Genomic DNA, 15,967 nt, shown 5'->3' on the forward strand with positions numbered 1-15,967 from the left:
AGCTCACAGTCATACTGTAGCCCATGATAAGTGGAATTTATTCAGGGAGTTAAGCCGTATTTAAGTTTCAGAACGAGGATAAAAAAGGACTGATTACACAACGGAGCAAGTCAGCCTTATTTCCTCCCTGTAATGACACACTTTGAACCACACAAGGAAAGGAATATTTTTGATACCTAGAATTTCTGTGGAGCCACAAGAATTCCTGGCGCAAGGAATGGTATTTTAGTGGTGTGCCTGGCTGGCATGATGGAGCTGCAGAGAATTAAAAAGAAAAACTATTCACATCTTATTGTTTCTGGCAAGTGAGATCCCAGAGGCAGGTCCCTCAGATTGAAGAATTAAAGAATGTATAGCGTTCATAAACTTTGCTTCAATGTTCATTAAAACATTTTCTGACTGGACTTAACGATGCATGACATCAAATAAACAAATCTGTGTGATTTATTTACCATTTTCAGCTCATAGAATCTCCACAGGTTCCACATGAATAAATATACTGAATTAGAGTGAGATCTTAGCTGAGCTATAGTATTTTCCCCCACAGAAACTCTTTCTTTGGACATCCCCTCAGTAGCAGAAGCTCCTCCCAGGGTGCTCGTACAACTCTGAATTTGAATCGGTATTGCAGAAGTATCTTTTTGGATGTATTTTTCCATAAAGTTTTATTGTTTTTTTTGTTTCAAAATGTTTGTACAAAGAGTTTACCATATACAGTACAGCTATGATCAGGCCAGTGTATGGACTCCAAGGCATTCCCCCCAGCCAACTGAGATCACCTGACCACTAACCCTGCCAGCACAATGTCCAAGAACCAAGGCAAAAAATTAAATCTTGATGGAACTGGAAGCTCTTGCCAAAACCACATAGGTGCAGGCAGTACCTCTCCACATGATAAACACAGACACATTTCCAAAACCCGAGTTCTCCGTTCATGGTTGTCTGGGAAAGCGTTCACAGGGGTTGCATATGGTGAAGGCATTTTCTCTCCTGTAAAGGCAGAGCTGGCCCTCTACTCAGCATCCATGAAGGTTGTAAGGAGGCGCATTTATTTCCTCCTTGTTACTCTTGACATGGGATCTCGGGGTATCAAGCAGTGCTGAGGGTTAGCTGTGTTTTCTCTTTGTCAAGGCCTGCCAGAGACTCTGCCTGAGCGGGGAGAGTTGTTGCAGTTGGAACCCAGTCAGACATGTGGTTGCCATCATCCTGGTGACACGGAGGACCAGGTAAGGCTGACCCCAAAAGAAGCCTGCCAGCCGAGAGTGCATGCGGCTCCACTGAGCAGGCGCTCAAGCTCACAAACTGTTTTCTCTCTCAAACATATGGATTGGAATTTAACGCAGTTCTACCTCTGCTTCGCTTGAACTCCCGGCCTCACATGCTATTCAGACTTTGAAATGTTTTGTTCCGTTAGGCGATCTGTTCAGATCCAAACTCTCCCTCATGCATATTCTTCAGTGTTTGCTATCCAGTTGAAAGCAAGCATTGTTCTCCAACAGGGTGATGTGTGTGCTTTAGGCATGTACTTTATTTGAAAGAGGCTCATGGACAACAGTGTAGCAGCGTTCAAGGACAATAACCGCTCCAAGAGCAAATACAGAACACTCCAACTCCAATCAGTCATTCTCCACCAACTATTATTACGTTTCAGATGTTACACATTTCAAAGAGAGAGAAGTTAGCTATGATTTACACAATCAGGTCAACTGTCAACGTGACGCCAACTTGATTCAACAGAGCCTTCATGCTTTTAAGGGGCGTGTAACTGCAACCCATGACCAAATGAAACAGGTATCCCTGTATCATAAAAGGTGAACCGGAGAACGAGGTCTGTCCTGCAAGGAGCACCTCAGTGGGCCGTGGGTAGGTAATGGGAGGGGAACTGGGATACGGGATGGAGCTCTGGGGTTAGGGCAAGTGGCTAATGGTGGCCAGATGTGCCCCTGGTGGGAGACAGAGACAGACTGCTTTACTATGTAAATCAAGATGAGCTATCGCATGCTCCGTCTGTCTTTCATATCAACTTTTATCGTGCATAGTTGATCTCTCTCTCTCTCCATTCAGGTCATTCAGATAGGACACAGGGGCATTAGAGACATGAGTAGGGAACCAAAGCCAAATGAGCGTGTGCGCAGTGCGCACGCACACACACACACACGTGCGCACACGCACACACACACATCACACACACATACACATGTGTGTGTCTGTGAACTTTCTGCCAAGGAGTCCCGTGATTTCATGAAGCACAGTAACCCCCAGGTGATCCCAAAACCCCAAGCTCCAAAAATAGAGGCCTGATCTCATCTGATCGATCTGGGCCGGGCTGCCTCCACTGGCCGACCAGCAGCACCACACACTGGATTCATTACCGCGGGCCCTACTGATTACCCTATGATACAAAACATGTGTTTATCGTTCCCATGGGTGGGTGGGCATGGGCAGTGTTAACCCCGTGCTGTCCACAAACACAGAGTGCCTTCCTCAGATGTGGGACGTGGAGGAACCATGTTGGGACGTTGATATACTGAATGCACGGAGGTGATGACTTTCTAATGGCTGACCCCTTGTTAGTTGAAGCTCATAAAGATTTTTATATCCTACAGTAAACACTGAAGTTGTCGACAAGACAAACCCATATATATTTAGTTACATGATCAGGGTTATCAGTGATGTTTCCCACCGGTCTGTTTGTATTCAGCCATGCTGCAGTCTCTATTTGATTCCATCTCTCCATATCAGGGCTCTACGCTAACCTTTTTCACTAGGGGCACAGGTGCTCCTAAATGAAAAAAGTTAGGCGCACACAAAGAAATTTAGGAGCACCCAAAAATATTTAGGCGCACAGTGAAAATATTTCAAGTAAAAGATTTTTTTTTTTTTCAAAAATAAATTTATATTTGTACTGTGCGTGCATGTGTGTAAATTAGCTCTTGCTACAACCCTGCATGCTTACATTTTGTATTTTGTACTTGATGTTCATTAACATGTGCTGTCCCTATCAAATAAACTATCAAATCAAACTACTGCTACAAAAGTAACAGTCACTTAACTTTAGCTTTTGCCCCTTTTATGCATACAATGCCTATGTTTTGGCTGTGTTGCTCTTCTAGAGAAATAATCCTTTCAAGGTTGCCTATTGAAATACTGTACACCTCCAGTACAGAAACATTGTTTATGAGTTTGCGTGTCAGGTAGACCATTGATTGACAGTCGAGTCTGCCAATTACGTCACACCGCTTGCACTCCAGCCGTCCGGCGCTGCAGCTGGACCCTATTGCCCACCTCTGCTGTTCATAACGCTAGCCAAGTTAGCTGTACACACAGATACACAGTGGGCCAGTGACTTTGGTGTAGGGGTGTAACAATGCATCGATCCTAAGGGGGAAATTCAACTGCATCGATTTGTAAATGTTAGATTCGATTATCGCAATTTGAAAAAAAAGACGAGAGGCTGTAATCTGTACTCGCACACCGTGCGCGTAATTGAGTTTTACGGTTCGCACACACATATATTACAACCTGTGTTACCAAGTAAACAAATCACGTCGTTAGCTCTCAGAATGGTAGCCAGAAGCCTGCAGCATCTAGTGCTACTATCGACGTTAGCATGTAGCCTAGCCATGGCAGATTATTTGATTCCTTAAGGGCTCGAAATTGCCTGGGTTTTGGTCATATGCTCCCGAAATGCTCCCGCTGTTTGGCTACTTCTATGTGCAGTGAAAACTACTCGAATGCTTTATAACCTAGTCATTGATTTAGTTCAGGGTAATCTAATATTAGCCGCGGAGCTAACGCTAGTTAATCAAGCTCACAGAGAGAGATAAATAGCTGACAGCGGATAGTACAGGTACAAATACAATAACAAAGCGGGTGGGGGCTGTTGTGTGTAAACCTTGTACTCTTTAGTTCACATATAATAAGAGACGGATTATTTGCTTGCTCCACCAGTGCACCACAACAACACACACCAACTCTCGTCACAACGCTTTACGGTATTTTCACAGCACTGCCGCAACATTACCGTAAAACGTGAACACCGTTGTGATACACTCGCTCCACTAGTGAGGACTGGTATCGCCCTCTGCTGGCGCGTGTGTGCACTACACTCAAAACTCTGTTTCACTGTAATAGAAACTGAAGCGCATCTGTGATTTTGACGCCGGTATTGATTTTCAATACCGTCGGGATTTCTAAATACCCTGGTATACCGTAATACCGTCATACCGCCCAAGCCTAGTCCTGCCATGTCCATATACCAATGTAGCATTTACACCATGTCATTTAATGTTGTCATTTGTGTCAACACAGCCTATGAAAAGACCAAAACCAACAATGCATTTCTTCTACTTACAAGTACGATCCGTCCAGCCAACACCAGATTATAGCTCATATCCAGAAGTCAAAGAACTCCATTGTTTTCACAAAACCGCTAAAACAAGTCACAGAGCCCATGCTTTTTGTTTTGGTCAGTATAATTCATCACTGCAAGGAACGTGGGCAGAGTCGTTTTCGTGACAGCAATCGCCTCAGGAGTGGTTCCAGTTCAGGCAGACTCAGGGCGGTGGCCGTCAAAAACTACAAAGCTCACGTTCAATGGGGCGGCTGGGTGGCGCAGCGGACATTGCGCTCGTCACCAACGCAAGAGACACCGGGTTCGACTCCGGCTGTCGGCGTTGCCTCCGGCTTGGGCCAGCCGTCATACTAACTCAATTGGCAGAGTTAGGGGGTGGAAGTCGATGGTTGGTAATCTGGACGTTGTGGACAGCGACTCCTACAGGTCGGTTGGGGCGCCTGCACAGCAGAGACAGGAAATGGTGGGGGTAGTCTCCCACACGTTACACCTCGCCAATGCGAGTCCGCGCTGGCAGGTGAAAAGATGTGACAGGCTGCCTCCTCGTGTATCGGAGGGGACACGTGATGCAAGGCTTCTATCCTCCCTACAACCGGCCAGTGGGGGGCATATGCGAGCAACGTTCAAGACAGGGGAGGGGAAGGGCGGCTACGTGGTGCAGTGGGCAAGGTGCTCACCACGAATACTGGAGACTGGGCTCGAACAGGTTCGCCTCCCTGTTCGAGCCCAGCGCTCCACATTGCTTTCAGTTTAGCTGGTCGTCCGCACTAATACACATTGGCAGTATTAGGGGGAGGGAAACTGATGGGTGGGGATCGGGCGTTGTGGACAGCGACTCCTACAGGTCGGTTGGTGCGCCTGCTCAGTAGAATCAGGAAGCGACGGGGGCGGGGCCCCTCCAAAGCCCAGACCCCTGATGCTGAAAGATCGAGCCGCGCAGGTGGAAAGATGCGACTGCTGTTACCTCGAGTATCGGAGGGGACTCGTGCTATGTATGACTTAGTCCACATTGCAGCCGGCTTGTGGGAGGCATGAAACAGCGTTCAAAGACAGGGGAGGGTTAAATTGGATGATACGAAAATTGGGATGGGAGAAAAATAGAAAATGGGAGAAAAAGTGGATAAAAAAAAAAGCTCACGTTCAATGTAGTGATGAATTATACTGACTAAAACAAAAATGACCACTCTGTAACTTGGTTTTAGGGAGTTATATGACTTCTGGATATGAGCCATAATCTGGCCGCTTACTTATTGTACTTGTAAGTAAGAAGAATAAATGCATTGTTTTGGTTTTGATCTTTTTCATAGGCTCTATTGACAATATAAAATTACACTGGTGTTATCCTTTAAATAAATTCAAAGTCAAGTCCATTGCTTGAACAGGAAGGAGGGCTGCAGCGTCTTTGTAGTGTGAATCCAGTGTTTTTGAAGGTGCTCTTTGGATATAGGGGACCCAGTTGAAAAAACAAGGAAGTTCCAGGCACTCTTCGTGTATAAAAAAGCTTTAATAAATCGCTTAGTTCATTTTATAACAATTAAAAAACACCAACATGTTTCGGCCTCTCTATCGGCCTTCTTCAGGGCATACAAACAAACAAATGGGTGAACTGAGCTATATTCAAAGATGGAGGCTGTGCTAATTGCTCTATCAAGCTCAGGTGTGAGCACCTAGTCAGCCTGAGGTCCAGCTGTCACAATTGTATATGCCTCTAGACTCCAGAGGTCCTCCAACATCTAGAGTCCAAAACTGACATAACTCTTCATATACATATATACATTTTTAAACTAGAATAGCAAAACACCAACAAAAGATACTCCCATATTTACAAAAAGGAAACCATATCTATGGTATCATTTATCCCTGGATAAGACATGGCTTTGAGTCTATATATCCAGCGATTCTCTAATAATTGATTCGAGGATTGAGGGGGGCATGGTCGATTCCTAGAGCTGTAAAAGAAATGGAACTGTCAGCATGTTTATCCATTGCTGTTTCAGGTTCTTGGACGGTTTGTGTGTGTGTGCGTGCGTGTGTGCGTGCCTGCCTGCGTGCGTGCGCATGTGTGTGTGCGTGTGTTTGTGTGTGTGTGTGTGTGTGTGTGAGAACCCACATGCCCACATGCATGCAGGTGCATGTGTGTGTAATTCAGAGAAAGAAGAAAGAAGCTTAAGCGATACTCCCCTGGACTTAGCATGTCAAACATCACCAAAAGCCCAAAGCGGGGAGTGTCAGGGCCAGAGAGAAACTCAGACTAAAAAGCAACAAGCCTTGAGCCCCATAACACTGCTGTAGTTGACAGGAGTTCTTGCTAAATACAGTCTCCTTTTCAATGGCTATATAATAAACATAACCCCTCTCGTTATGTTCATGTTGTGGGAGATTAAGAATAGACGGCTCATAACTTTTTTGTCTCTGAAAATATTGAGATATGTTGAAGATATTCATATTCATCAAGGTGCCATTCGCATCAAGGTGCCATTCGCATTGGAAAACCCTTAGTCATTTGTGAACAAGGGCATTATGAACAGACCCACATCAGTGGTGGTGTTGAATATAGGACATACAAATAATCACTCTTTTCAGGGGCTCTCTCTCTCTACTACTACTTGTGTGTCTCCCTTCACTTGGCCTTTACTGGATCTGTGGTTGAGGCTTTCTGTATGTCCCCTGTAGAAAGACAGGGGCCATGGGAGTTTAGAGAACCGTTTCAAGTCAGGGATTGACCCCTGACCCCAGGGGGTCTGAAGCATATGTTAACAGCCATCCCCAGGACAGATAAGGCAGGTCCACTGATAAACGTGGCAGAGGGATTTGGGATGAATAGCCAGGGGAGGTCAAATACAAGTCAGCTGTTCCTAAAACAGTCTTGAGGGGGTCAGTTAGCTAAGTGTTCACACTTACCCTGTTATCTGGAGAGTTATCTGATTGACTCAGGGGAGGCACAGCTAAACTGCCTGCCCACTCTCAGATAAGGTTTAATTAATGGAGACCCCTGAGAGCAAAGCATAATCTCTATCTCTCTCTGATAAGAGGTACTGACCACAATTGATCTCAAACTCTGCCCTCTTTTCTTGATCCTCCAATCACAACTGTTGGTTCCTTCAGACAAACTTGTTCGAGGGAAACAACAGTTGTGATTGAAGGATTAAGAAAAGAGGGAGGGGTTTGAGATAGGTAAATTAGGGATGGGTCATAAAAAACGAATAACCGAATAGTCGTTTGTCAGGATCAAAGTCGACTTTTGTAACGTGGTTGTTCATCTATTTATATGCAGGTTACTGCCTCCAATAAAGTCGAGAATCTTTTTGACTGAAAAGCTATATTCAATTTCAGCCACTAGGAGTGCTCTTCCTGCCTGACCTCTGGCCTGCAAGTTCAAGTTCAAGTTCTTTAATAGTTGTCATACAGAAGTACAGAATACTTTCATACAAAATGCTTCTTACTGTTACGCTCCAGAGACTGTGCTAGACAAGATAGTATCAAATAACATAATAACATAATATAGCATGAATTTAGAAGAAGAAAATGAGGTCACAGTGTTCGGTATAGACATATGTACAATGTTCTGAGTTACCATATAATATACAATACACAATACTATGCAGTGTACTAATGTACAGTACTATCTAGTGCAAAGCAGAAATGGGATGAGGTACAATTTTAGGTACAATTTACAGTAAGGTGTACGAGTTGTAGTGCAATCCTTCATCCATAAATATAAAGTGTGGGGAGTGGGTGCTACAGTGTGTTTGTTTAAAGTGGGTGTGTGCTATAAGTGTGTGGAGTGGGTGCTACAGTGTGTTTGTTTAAAGTGAGTGTGTGCGTGTGGATGTGTGTGCTATGTGCGTTTGGTGGTTGTTGTTGTGTAGTGTTCATTCATTGTTCGTTTAGCAGCCTGATGGCCTGGGGATAGAAGCTTCTTCTGAGTCTTTCTGTGCTCGCCTTGAGACTCCTGTATCGCTTGCCTGACGGCAGCAGTTCAAAGAGGCAGTTGTTCGGGTGACTGGAGTCTTTAATGATTCTCTTAGCCTTGCCCTTGCAACGCTTGTAGTAAATGTTCTGGAGGGTGGGGAGCCCCCCTCCAATTGTGCGTTCGGCTGAACGTGTCACTCTTTGTAGTCTGCTTTGGTCTTGTGCAGTGCTATTCCCAAACCAGGAGGTGATGTTGCCGGTCAAGATGCTCTCTATTGTACATGAGTAGAAGTTCTTAAGGATCTTCTGGCTGACTTGGAACTTCCTTAGGCGCCTGAGGAAGTAGAGGCGTTGTCGTGCCTTCTTCACAACACTGTTAATGTGTGTGGTCCATGTCAAGTCCTCGGATATGTAGGCTCCGAGGTACTTAAAGCTGTTGACTCTCTCAACCGGTGCCCCGTCGATGCTGAGGGGGCTGTAGTCCTTGACCCCCGACCTCCTGAAGTCCACAATCATCTCCTTTGTTTTGCTGACGTTCAGGGAGAGGCTGTTTTCCTGGCACCATCCCGCCAGGACCTTGACCTCTTCCAGGTAGGCCCTCTCGTCGTTGGCAGAGATCAGGCCCACCACCACTGTGTCGTCAGCAAATTTGACGATTGTATTGCTACTCCGCTGAGCCACACAGTCGTGTGTGTACAGGGAGTAGAGGAGGGGACTCAGAACACAGCCCTGGGGGGCCCCTATGTTGAGGGTGATGGATGAGGAGGTGCAGTTGCCTGCTCTCACCACCTGGGGTCTGCCAGTCAGGAAGTCCAAGACCCACTGGCAGAGGTCATAGCCCAAGCCCAGGTCCCTGAGCTTGGCTATGAGTATGGAGGGGACTATGGTATTGAATGCCGAGCTGTAGTCGATGAATAGCATTCTCACATAGTTCCCCTGCCTCTTGTCCAGGTGTGATGCTGCTGTGTGCAGCACATGGGATATGGCGTCCTCCGTGGACCTGTTGGGGCGGTATGCAAATTGCAGGGGGTCCATGTTGATGGGGAGGGAGGAGCAGATGTAGCCCTTTACTAGCTTCTCGAAGCACTTCATGGCTATGGAGGTGAGAGCTACAGGGCGGTAGTCGTTGAGGCAAGCAGGCTTGGATTTTTTGGGTACAGGGATAATAGTGGACTTCTTCAGGCAGGTGGGGATGACAGCCTGTTCTAAGGACAGGTTAAATATGTCAGTGAATACTGGGGCCAGTTGGTCGGCACAGACTTTTAGGACGCGGCCGGGGATGCCGTCTGGACCTGCTGCCTTCCTGATATTCACTTTTTTAAAGGTCCGCCTCACCTCATGCTCTGTTACCCTGAACACTGCGCCTCCATCAGCAGCCGACCCCCCCCCCCCCATTGCCGAGGCTTGTGAGCTGGTGTTGTTATTACCAGCATCAAACCTCGCATAGAAGGTATTGAGGTCATTTGCTAAGGAGATGTCACTGTTCAGTTTGAGGGAGGCGCCTTTGTAGTCTGTCATCGTTTTGAGCCCCTGCCACATAGCTCTAGAGTCAGCTTGTTCAAACTGGAGTTCAATTTTATCCCTGTAGCGTCGTTTGGCCTCTGACACAGTCCTCCTTACGTTGTATCGCGCCACCTTGTGGTCATTCATGTTGCCTGCCTCTAGGCCGTCGTTGTATGCTTTGGTGCGCTCTCTCAGAGCTTCACGGACGGATTTGTCTACCCAGGGTTTTTGATTTGGGTAAACTTTCATTTTGGTAGTGGGGATTGTTTCTTTCACCCTAGTACAAACATAGTCCAGCACTGTCTCCGTGTAGGCATTAATGTTATCTGTGTCGCGGAACACATTCCAGTCTGTGTTGTGAAACACTGACCGGATCGTATCCTCTGACGTCACATCCCATTTCTGCACCTCTCGCGAGACTACGGGAGTACTTTTAATTCTCTGTCTGTACTTCGGTGTAAGAAAAATTGATGCGTGATCTGACTTACCGAAGCCACTATCAGAATGAGCCTTGTAGCCACCTTTAAATTGCGTGTAACAGTGATCTAGGATGTTACCGCCTCTGGTGTTGCAAGTCACATGCTGATAGAAGTCGGGCAATACCTTTCTCAGATTGGCGCTATTGAAATCTCCCAGAACTAAAATGGCGGCGTTAACATTCGCCTCTTGGATTCTATTTACCTCGTCGTGTAGTCTGGAGAGCGCAACCTTGTTGCTGGCTTCAGCTTGCGGTGGAATATACACTCCGACCAGGACGATCGCCGTTAACTCCCTCGGGAGGAAGAAAGGACGACACTTGATGGTTATATATTCCAGTTCTGGGGAGCAGTGGTTGGATAATTCCTTCACGTTAGTTGGGTCACTCCAATTTTTGTTCAACATGAAGGCAATACCTCCTCCACGTTGTTTACCGGATTCTGCTGTTCTATCCTTGCGGTGAATGAAGAAATGATCGGCCGGTTGGATGGCGTGGTCTGGGACTTCTGGCGCCAGCCACGTCTCGATGAAGCAGAGAACGTTACAGTCCCTAACGTCTCTCTGGAATTGAATCCTTGCTCGGATGTCGTCTAGTTTATTGTCTATTGATTGTACATTGGCTAGCAATATACTGAGTAGTGGTGTCCTGTGCCGCCTGGTTCTCAGCCTGTTACGGACTCCAGCTCTCTTTCCTCGCCGTCTGGGTCCTTTGTCCCTGGGGGCGAGATCCGGTCCTGATGTCCTCAAGATCTCAACGGGCCATTGTTGCGGTTCAGAGAGCTGATCCAGAGAGTAATCCAGTCGGTAAGTTTCCCGTAATCCAATGTCTATAAGTGACTGACGGTCATACACATTAAATGCACCTACTGTTGGTACAGACAAAACTCTTAAAACTATAAATATTAACAAAAGTATGCACAGTCTCGACGGAGCGCACAGACAGGCAGCCGGGCGTAGCGGCGCCATCTTTTCTGCACTGTTGCATGCACTGTAACCAAAGTAACCGTGCCACCATGGCACCATGTCCACAAGGCTGACTCATCAAAACAAAGCATCTGTCCAATGCAACAAGTGAGGACAACGGACCTAGCTAGTCAAATCAGCCTTGTGTGAGGAGCGTGAGTTTCATGGAAGCGTACCAGATGCCTTGTGAGAATTGTTTTACCCGTCATCTATTCTAGCTTGTGACTGCAACTTGTTCCTGTTTGCGGACGACTCAGCCCTGCTGGTCTCTGACAAGAACAAGTTACAGGTTGAAAAAACCCTCAGCTCGGAACTAGGCAGAATCTGCATATGGCTCGCTGATAACAAACTATCATTACACATGGGCAAAACGGAGTCCATTCTCTTCGGTTCAAATAACAAACTCAGCAAGACCGACGGCTTCTCAGTTACAGTGGGTGACAATATTGTCACAAGGAAAGATGAAATTACCTACCTGGGTTCCATCCTAGAGGCTAATCTCTCCTGTGACAAAATGGCATCCAATGTAATAAAAAAAGTCAACCAAAGAACTCGATTCTTGTACCGGATCTCCTCTCTGGTAAACAGGAATACCCTGAAGACTCTGGCAGGAGCACTCATTCAAGGGTACCACGACTATGCTTGCACCTCATGGTACCAAAGCACCTCAAAGGCGCTAAAAACAAAATTACAAACATCTCAAAACAAACTGGTCAGACTACTGCTTGACCTTACTCCTAGAACCCACCTCACCCCTGCCCACTTTGACAACCTAGGATGGCTTAGAGTAGACGACAGAGTACAGCAACTTGCAATGGGCCTGGTCTACAAGATACACTACACGACCAAGGTACCCATGTACATGTCAAAATACTTCCCAAAGGTCAGTGAATACCACGATCACAACACCAGAGGGAGCTCCACAAATCATGTTAAACCCAGATTCGGCTCAAATAAGGAACTAAACACGTTTTGCAATTATGCCACATCAATGTGGAACGCCCTACCCAAAGCTGTAAAGGAATGTGGATCACTACCCACTTTCAAAACCAATCTTAAGGGACACCTACGGGAGACTGCAATTCAAAACTGGCCCCTGTAAATGTCCTAACCCAACCCCCTCCAATGTACAGTCATTTACCTAGTATGGTTTTGTCAATAGTCCAATGTACAATTTTGCTTGTTTGTACAGTGTCCCCCCCCCCCCCCCCCCCCCAATGTACAGTTTTGCTTGTTTATACAGTGTTTCCCCCCCCCCCCCCAACCACCTCCAATGTAAATTACCCAGTATGGTTGTCAATATCCCAATGTACCCACCCCCCCCCCCCCCCACACAACCCCACCCAACCTCCTCCAATGTACAGTTTCTACGTCAAATGTATATACTCCCTTTTCTTGACTCCTTTTGTATCACAAACAGTACTGTATTTGCATATCTGGTATGTCATAAATGTATAGATGTAGCAGTACTGACTATCTGTATGTCATGTATGTCATATATGTCCTGATGAATTGAAAATGGGGGACCCTGATGTAAACAAGACGAAAGTCTTTCTCTGGTCTCCATCCCCTTAACAATTGTGTGTATTGAGCTGTACTGTATTGTACCCATTCTGCAATCTGTTAATAAAGTTTTCAATCAATCAATCAATCAATCAGCCTACTATTAGCCAGTTAGTAGTTCAGACCACCCACCAACTAACCAACCATGAAAGGTTGTGCATATCCCTAACCACAATAGTCCAGGGGAGAGACATACGTGGGAGCTGAGGTAGGGCTGGGCGATATAACGATAACGATAAATATCGCGATATATTTTAATAAATAAATAATAATTTTTTTTTTATTATATATATATATATATTTTTTTGACCTGCAACAGGGCAGAGACAGTGGACAGACTTGTCTTTCTTGCTTGCAACTTAACTTAAAGTAATGGCTTTGCTTGTCCAAATGACAATACTGACCAAATTGAGATTTATTTTTCTCTTGTCCATTTATTTTGTTTGCTTTCTAATTTAAAATACAGTTTTGAAACCGTCTGTACACAGTAGGCTATGTGTGCTAGCAGAACTAGACTCCAGTCACGAGTCACGGTGCACATGTGCGGTGGTTTGTCCACCAAAAAAGCGCCAAAAGATCGAAAATAAACTAGCAGAGCCAGAACTGTTCAACTCCCCTGGAGCCACAGCCAGCAGAGAAGCCGGTTTACTTTCGCTTTTAAACCAGCTGCAGCCTGAGAACTGGAGTGTGAGGGGATGTAACACTAAAGATGGCGGCAATGACAAAGAATTGCTGCAAAATAAACATACATCTGTTGTTAAAAAAAAAAAAAAAAAAAAAATTATACTTATAACAATTCGATAATTATCGATATAGAGAAATATGATAACATTATCATATCGTTATCGCGATATGATTTTTTTTCCATATCGCCCAGCCCTAAGCTGAGGTGTCAGGTTAATTGTGTTTTAGTGTGAAGGTTTGAGAGTGTGCACGTATATATGTACACATGCATATTATGTAAGAGATGAGTGTGTGTCTGTGTGTGTGTGTGCGTGTGTGTGTGTGTGTGCGCGTGCGTGCGTGTGTGTGTGTGTCATGCGCATGCATGTTTATCTGTATGCTCTTTTTGGAATAATGAACCCCTATATATACTGTAGTATATCAACCAAACATGGTGCCTGCAAATCACTGAAGCGTGACGCTCCTCACCCAGGCTTCCCCTGGTCGCCCAGGCTCCCCCTGATCGCATTACGGCTGTTGACTCTGCCCTCACCGAAATACAGAAAGAGGCAGGATGTTTGCTTTTATTATTGAAGGCGTCGCGATGACCGATGCATCAGCAGCACAGGGCTTAGCCGCCGTGCAGCTGCACAGGATGACTGTCTCCCCTGCCTCCTGCTGCTACGTGCCGCCTCAGCTCCTCCTCTGGTGCTGGTTCAGCGGATACATGCTGTACAGAGACCTACAGTATGTCACACAGCTGTTGCGTTTGGATTCCCCAGATGAACTGAGTCGATCCCGAAGTTGGACGAGTGAAAACTCGTGGGGGGGAAAAATAAATAATGTAGAGACGAGTAAACAGTTGTCATCGGAGTGTGGGCGACCTCTGCCCCCAACCCCCCCCCCCCCCCCCCCCCTCAAAGCTACAGTGATTGGCTTCATGTCTTTAGATTTAATCATGCTGTATTTTAAAGCAGGGGGGAATCACAAGGTTAATTCTTATTTGAAAACAAACTGGAAGTTCCTTATGTTTCATGTCAATGGAAGGTTCAAGGGGGGGGGGGGGGTACTATCTGGTGCAGTCCTGATGGATGCCAGGCATCTGGATGTATTGCTGCCTGTGCATAGCTTGGAGGAGCTGGCAAGTCATCCCAAATGTCAGCGACCGAAAACAGAGCTGCCTTGCTGAAGTTGTTCAAGTAATACACAAGCTGCAAAATCCTCAAGCAGCCAGGCAGCAGTTGAAATTCATTGTCAAGAAGATACTACAATAGGATACTACAGCCCCACAGATCCTCCTGGAACAGTAATATGTGCCTCTCTAGCATCAACTACAGTGACAGAAAAACGGTCTCACTGATGTTCCCGTGTTTACTGTCCCTCCGTACACTGGCACAAGCTGTCACACTCACCGGTCAGTGATGTCAAGAAGAGGACGTCCCTCCAAGACTCTTCATTCCACTCACAGAGCTTTAGGCTCGCAGAACAAGTCTCAAATCACAAGTCTTTGTTTCCCTCCAAATTTGGAAAAATAGCCCAACAAAGCAATCCTGACTGTTGCTCTTGATTCCCCTTGTTGCTGCTGTGTTCAAGTCCTGAGGAGCGTGTGTGTGCGTGTGTATGTGTGTGTGTGTGTGTGTGTGTGTGTGTGTGTGTGTGTGTGTGTGTGTGCGTGTGTGTGTATGTGTGTGTGCACATGTGTACACGGAGTCTGGAGTGGAAGAGGTGGTAACTTCCTCCCAGCCTTGGGAGACTGAGTAACAGAGTTCTGCCCCCTCTCTCTCTCTCTCTCTCTCTCTCTCTCTCTCTCTCTCTCTCTCTCTCTCTCTCTCTCTCTCTCTCTCTCTCTCTCTGTCTCTCTCTGTCTCTCTCTCTCTCTCTCTCTCTCTCTCTCTCTCTCTCTCTCTCTCTCTCTCTCTCTCTCCCGGCTCCACTCCACAAGAAGCAGGAAAAGCTGTCATACTATCCCCCTTTCGGATGAAAAAAGAGAGAGAGAGAGAGGGGAGGAACAGCCTAAAATGGGCAGGCTTGTGGAAGAGGGGAGGGGGAGAGGAGTGGTGGAGGGAGGGGGGAGAGGGGTGTGCCTTCCCCTCCGTTGTTAAGGAAACGGTCAAAAAAAAACTCTAGACAAATTAACAAACCAAGATTTTCCACACTGTTTCCAACGTGACAGCAAACAAGCAGGAAAACAAGGAATAACACATCACAAGAAGGATTGTTGTATACTTTCTGAATTCATAATCAGAAGCACAACAGAGCCCTTGTTTCCTCACCATTCGTAACATTGGACATTTGAAACAAATCCAAAGGGGAACATCACTCAAATAAAACATTTTAATATGTTATTTCCATAAGACAGTTCAGTCAATATTTGTGAGATCATCTCTGCCAAAGCCAGAAACCAGAGAAGTAAGAACTTGATGTCATCAAGTATAATGTCTGGAGCTGCTCCATTGTCTAATGTCTGGATCTGCTTCAAAACCCAACATGTCTTTTGTTTCCAAATGAGCTTTATTCTATTGTAGTGTTCTG

General features: G+C 45.9%; 1 protein-coding gene across 4 annotated transcripts in view; it reads right to left on the reverse strand.

Annotated features, from left to right (window-relative positions):
• eva1ba (eva-1 homolog Ba (C. elegans)) overlaps window positions 1-15,967 on the reverse strand; it is a 44,535-nt gene that overhangs the window by 9,060 nt on the left and 19,508 nt on the right. The window contains exon 1 of one of the 4 annotated variants that reach the window (XM_084335727.1): window positions 14,848-15,201. The exons of 2 other annotated variants lie outside the window; for them this stretch is intronic. The gene's annotated coding sequence lies outside the window, so the exon portion shown is untranslated. Of the gene's footprint in view, window positions 1-14,847; window positions 15,202-15,967 lie in introns of those variants that run through there. One more of the 4 variants, XM_084335723.1, reaches the window with a different exon arrangement.

Source organism: Notolepis coatsorum (genome assembly GCF_963971535.1).
Source record: "Notolepis coatsorum genome assembly, chromosome: 19".
NCBI lineage: Eukaryota > Metazoa > Chordata > Actinopteri > Aulopiformes > Paralepididae > Notolepis > Notolepis coatsorum.